Genomic DNA, 6000 nt, shown 5'->3' with positions numbered 1-6000 from the left:
ACCAATTAAACCTATATAAATGAAAACTAGCCAGCCTTCTTTACTTTTATTGAAACGTCTGAAGACGATAACTACCGTGATCCAGTTTGCTTTATACAGTTTAGTTAGCTCCAACTTCTCTTTTGAAGGGTTTACAATTATCGCGTGTTGAAAGGAAACCAATCACGACAAAGCTCTGAAACAAACAGAAAGAAAAATATGGCCACGTCAGAGTGAGGCTTACAATGCATCGAGAGAAGCTATTGGAGTAGCATAACGAGGCTTGGAATACACAGACAGGCAGTCGGAACACTAGAGTGAGGCTTGAAACCATGCTGAATTCCAAAGCGCACACTGAGAGAAAATAGCCCCAAAATGCTCAGACTGCGACCGAAAAACGTTTTCCTTAGCCAGTCTTCAAATGTAGCCCAATCTGGTGGGAAATCGCCCAGAGGGCAACGCTGTCTGGTCGGGTGCAGCATACAGTGGGTTAAGTCTTCTTATCTCCCATAATTCAGTGCGGTGCTGCAACGTAGCCGGAAAATGGAGAGCGTGTGAGAGACGGAACCGGCAACGCAGAGCTCGGAGTCCAACTCGAAACCTTGAATCCTGAACGGAGCCGAAGCAGCGGAACCGCGGGTAGGAGCCGGAAAATAATGTGAGTGTGCCTGGGGTCTCAGACCACGGTCGCCTGTCAACGAACTCTGGCGCTCAGAATGACTCAACGGGCGAGACTTAAATCCCCCTGCCCCCACCGCCATCTGAGAAAATCCTATACTATACCCCCTCCCCTACTGAGGAAATCCTACGCTACCCTCCCGAACCTTATCCTCTCAATTGATGGAGTCGTATAATATTCCTCCTACCTGCAGGAATCCTACACTATTACCCCCGCAACCGAGGGAATCCTGCACTAAGGGTTTTCCTTGCCCCCCTCTCTCACCATCCCTCAAACTGCTCCCTCACCTCTGGCCCATAAAGGAGTTCTGCACTAACCCCCCATAAGAGGGAATCATGTACTGCGCTCTCCCCCAATTTATTTATTTACTAGTGTTTAAGCCCGTTAGATTAATGGGTGCTAGAATAGATGTGTAGACGTAACAGATCACAAAATTTAATGAAAACTTACCGTGTGAGATGTCTATCTGGTTTTTTTTTCTTTCTCTCTCCTTGGCTGCTGTCTGTCTGTCTTTTTTTCTTTTTCTCTCTCTCCTTGGCCACTGTCTTGTCTGTTTTTTCCCTCTTTCTCTCTCTCTTTGGCCACTGTCTATCTGTCTCTTTTTTTCTTTCTCTCTCTCCTTGGCCGCTGTCTGTCTGTCTCTGGCCACCTGTCGGTCTGTCATTCTTTCTGTTAGTCTCTCTCCCTGGCCCCCTGTCTGTCTTTCTTTCTGTTTGTCTCTCTCCCTGGCTCCCTGTCTGTCTATCTTTCTTGATTTCTGGCTTTCTTGCTTTCTGTCTCTCTCCCTGCCCTCTGTCTTTCATTCTCGTGCACTGCCTGCCTGTCTCTCTCTGTGGCGCCATACCTGCCTGCCTTTCTTTCTGTCTTTCGCCGTGGCCCCCTTCTGTCTTCCCCCCCCCCGAGAAAACCAAGATTGCTGCCTGCCCCCCCAGCTCACCCCTCCCCCAAAGCATAAAAAGTTTGCTCCCTGGCTCCCTTTCCATCTCCCCCCCCACTTCCCTGTGCAGCAGCAGCATTTCCCTCCCATCCTTCCCTGTGCAGCAGCACCCCTTGCCTGCTCTCCCTGTCCAGCAGTAGCCCTTCTCACTTACTTTTACCTCCTCCCCTGTCCAGCAGTAGCCCGTCTCCCTTCCTTTTACCTCCCCCTTTCCAGCAGCACCCCTTTCCTGCTCCCCCTTTCCTGCAATAGGCCTTCTCTCTTCCTTTTACCTCCCCCCTGTTCACCAGCACCCCTTGCCTGCTCCTCCTGTCCTGCAGTACCCTTCCCCCCTTCTTCCCTGGTTTTCTTTCTCCCTCTTTCCCTATGTCTCCCCAAAAGGTTGCTGCTGCAGCATTTCCACCGCAGTCTCACACAGACGTTGACAGCATTCCCCCTCCCCCCCCCCCGCGGTCTAACACAACCCTCAGTAGCGTTTCTCATTCCCCCCCTTTCCTCCCGGGTCTCACAGCCATCGGCAGTGCAGCATTCACAACTCGCTGCTCCTGCTTGCTTCAGTCCTTCGTCACTGATGGTTCCCACCTATTTTCTTTTTGCGCGAAGGCAGAAGCAGGACCCGTTAGCGAGGAAGGCCCAAAGCAAGCAGGAGCAGCGAGTTGAAGCCTCCCTCCCTGCCGTAGGCTGGAAGTGACATTGGCATTGGGGAAAATCGGCGCCGTGGGCTCCTTTTATGTGCCGCAAACCAAACCGCTATGCTCCACCAACGCACACACGCCGCAAATGGAACACGGCCACGGAGGCACAAATCACAGTGGCAGAGATCATGACGTTTCTCAACTGCGCATGCGCGGGTAAGGGTTTTATTATATTAGAATAGGATTTATTTATTAGCTGTCTTTACAAAGAGATTCACTCAAGGTGGTCTACAGCAGGCATAATTTAACATAAAACATAAATTTGTTAACAGCAAAACACTAGCAAAAAGACCAAATATAAAAATAATTATGGTGAAAAGACAGGACTATGTACAAACAAATGTATTACATCCAAACCAAACAGGATTCCGTCAACATCATTCCACAGAACTTTTCCTTATTTCCTTAGATCTATCATCTACATTTGATACGATTGATCACAAGCTTCTTCTGGCACATCTGAATGAAATTGGAATCACAGATCAGGTCTTGGATTGGTTCTCATCTTTTTTTTACCGATCGGTCCTCCAGGGTAGTTTTTAATACAACTTCATCAGATCCTTTTACTACTTACTGACTAGGGTATCCTACAGGGTTCAATTTTATCTCCTCTACTTTTTAATATTTTCCTTGTGCCCTTTCTAATGTTAGGCCAATCTATTGGTTTTACAATGTTTGCTTATGCTGATGACGTGCAATTAGTTCATCCTATAGATTTAAATAACTTAACTGAAATAAATCTCATAAATCAAAAATTGAAGATGATCTTTCCCAACAAGGATGGTCTTTCTCTGCAAAAATCCTCTTACATTTAAAACTCAGTCTCTTAAAGTTGTGCCTTCTTTAAAATTACTCGGAATCACTTTTGATAGTAAACTCAATTATCATCTCCATATCAGCACAGTGGTCCAGTGTTGCTTTTACTGGCTACGCGTGATTAGGTCCATATCTAAATTGTTAGAGCCTGTTTCTCTGAATATTTTGATCCACTCTCGTTATTTCCTGCATTGATTATTGTAATGCTCTCTTCAAAGGCGTAACAGAAAAAAATAAGAAGGCTTCAGATTATACAGAACACTGCAGTAAAGATTATATTTAATGCAAAGAGGTTTGATCACGTCACCCCCCTCCTACATAAAGCTCATTGGTTGCTAGTAGAACACAGAATCGCTTATAAAATAATTTTACTAACTTTTAAAATTAGACAAAATAACCAACCCAAATTCATTAATAATCTTCTTATCCCCTATAGTCCTTCTAAGACCCTAAGATCGTCCTCCAAAAATCTTCTTTCTATTCCGTCTCTGAAGTATATCAATACAATGAGGTCTACCATTTTCTCGCTCCATCTCTTTGGAATAATATCCCGTCCTATTTACGGGAAGAATCAATTCCTTAATAAATTTTAAGATGAAATTAAAAACTTTTCTTTTTTTGATGCATTCAAGACCTAAATGTCCTTTTCAGGGCTACATAGTTTTATTTCATTTTTTAGCCACCCTTCCTAATGTTTTCTTCCCTAAATATTTTTTTTTCTTTACTTGATTATTGTAGTTCTTGCCCTTTTTCCCTTTTGTTCCTTTTTGTCTGTGTTTTTAAAGTATTTTCAATAAATATTATTGTATTTAATGATGTTTTGTCATTTTAAATATGTGTTTTCTTAGTCATTATAAGAAATCTTAAATAAACTTGAAACCCCTGGTCAGGAGTTGCTTGCAGAACGATGTCAATCACATTGTTCAGCTCCTCCTCCACCAGTGGAGTATAGTGCTCTCTTCAGTTTTTCAAGCAATTTGAGAAGGTGTGCTCTGTTTGTTTTTCTAATTTTATTTTTTTTCATCCAGTTTACTACTACTGCTACTATTATTTCTATAGCGCTACCAGACGTACGCAGCGCTGTACAGTCACAAAGAAGACAGAACCTACTCGAAAGAGCTTACAATCTAAACAGACAAGACAGACAAATAAGATGTCATGGCTGGGATGGTGGGCAGTGGGGAGTAATGCTGTCTGATTCAGGAAAAAAATTTTGATTCGATTTGGCCAACTGAATTGATTTTTCGATTCGATTCACTTTCTGACACAGCTTTTTAAGTTTAAGCATTTTCAATGTTTTATTTAACCAAGACAGTATCAAGTCAAAGATAACATAGCTTTAAAATTAGCTAGAAAATTGGATTATAGTAATTACATTTTTTAGTTCCTATTTGGAAATATTAGTTTGTCATTCTCCCTCTATAAGCTATTATCTTCCCCATCCTAATTCATCATCTGACTATGCAGCCTATGTTTGGCATCCCACTACACCCCCACCCCTCCTCCTGATAAGCATATCATATCTGTTTTCTGCCCTGTTTCCTCCGCCATTGTTATTTTTTGTGATGTGCAGCAGCGGCACTAAAGTGGACAGATGCCATGGGACTTTCCATAATACCACACTGCTATACATTCTGCCAATGCTTATACCAATCACACCCCTCTCTGAAGTCACTTCCTGTTTTTGAGGGAGTAGAACCGATAGTGTATGTAGCAGCACAGCATTTTGGAAGGTCCCACTGTGGGACCATCAGAAGTGTGGCAGCTTCCAAGAATTGTAGGTCTAGATTCACTAAGCAAACCGATTGTGTGCCGATCGGTTTGCAACCTGATTCACTAACATCCGTGCATGCAAATGAGGGGAAATGGCATGCAAAATAGACAGGCAGCGATTCATTAAACAAAAATCTTGAACACCGACTTGGCTGGCCAATCAACAAGAAGCAACTGCTGGGGACCAGTCGCTCACGTTTTTTCTGACTGTCCTGCCAGCCCTGAAATAAACCTGCTCTTTGCTGCGACCTGCTCTCTTCCTCCCAGGCTCTCCTGCTCTCTGCCACGACCTGCTCTCTTCCTCCCAGGCTCTCCTGCTCTCTGCTGCGACCTGCTCTCTGTCTTTCCCGGCTCTCCTACTCTTTGCCGCCCTTCCCTGCAGTGCGAGCCCATGGTTTTAACACGCTTTAAACCAGTGGGTTAAAACCATGGGCTCGCACTTGAGGGAAGGGCGGCAGAGAGCAGGAGAGTCGGGGCCAGTAAAAAAAAGTTAAAAACCAAAACAAAACAGACAGCAAACACATGCGCAGACCATCTACAGGCAAAGTAGATGGTCTGCTCATGTGTCGGGATCGCTATCCAGCGATCCGTGTCTTCGGATGGGAGCGTGCCTCTGATCGCCCCCATTTGCATGAACATTGTTGGTGAATCGGTCAGCCTGCCTCCAATCACCCACGGTTCAGACACAGATTGGAAGGTTAGTGAATCTAGCCCAAAGTGTCTAGAAATAGTGTCAAAATATCTTGTGTGCTCTCAATGGCACCCTTCCCTCCTGCCTCCCAGTGTCCCAGCATTTCAAATCATCAAAAGAGCTAGACATCATCTGCCCCAGCAGACTCCAAGGGAGTCGCCTCCTACTCTATGTATTTCAATAAAATATTTTCAAACCTTCATTTTCTTTTTCTTCATGCTAGTCTCTTTATTTTAACTTTTTCCTTACGCATTCATTATTTTTTCTGTTACATTTCCTTTCCCCTCTGATTCTTTCTTTTTCTCTTAGCCTTTAGATATTTATTTTCTATTCCTTGCCCCAGGTCCCGCTTCTTTTCTGTCACCATTTTTTAAAACTTTTATTCTGTTCATCTTTTTTGCACTTATCCTTTTCCTGCTTTCACATTCAT

At 44.0% G+C, this 6000-nt stretch overlaps 1 protein-coding gene across 2 annotated transcripts in view; it reads left to right on the top strand.

Moving 5' to 3' along the window:
• The first annotated feature begins 229 nt into the window (after positions 1–229).
• The window catches only part of ARFGAP1 (ADP ribosylation factor GTPase activating protein 1), a 156385-nt gene continuing 150614 nt past the window's right edge, over positions 230–6000 (top strand). The window contains exon 1 of one of the 2 annotated variants that reach the window (XM_033963314.1): positions 230–618. The gene's annotated coding sequence lies outside the window, so the exon portion shown is untranslated. Of the gene's footprint in view, positions 638–6000 lie in introns of both variants that reach the window. The other variant, XM_033963313.1, reaches the window with a different exon arrangement.

The sequence above is a fragment of the Geotrypetes seraphini genome, chromosome 11, assembly GCF_902459505.1.
Source record: "Geotrypetes seraphini chromosome 11, aGeoSer1.1, whole genome shotgun sequence".
NCBI lineage: Eukaryota > Metazoa > Chordata > Amphibia > Gymnophiona > Dermophiidae > Geotrypetes > Geotrypetes seraphini.
Note: the sequence above shows the minus strand (reverse complement) of the source record. Positions and strands in the feature narration are given on the sequence as shown.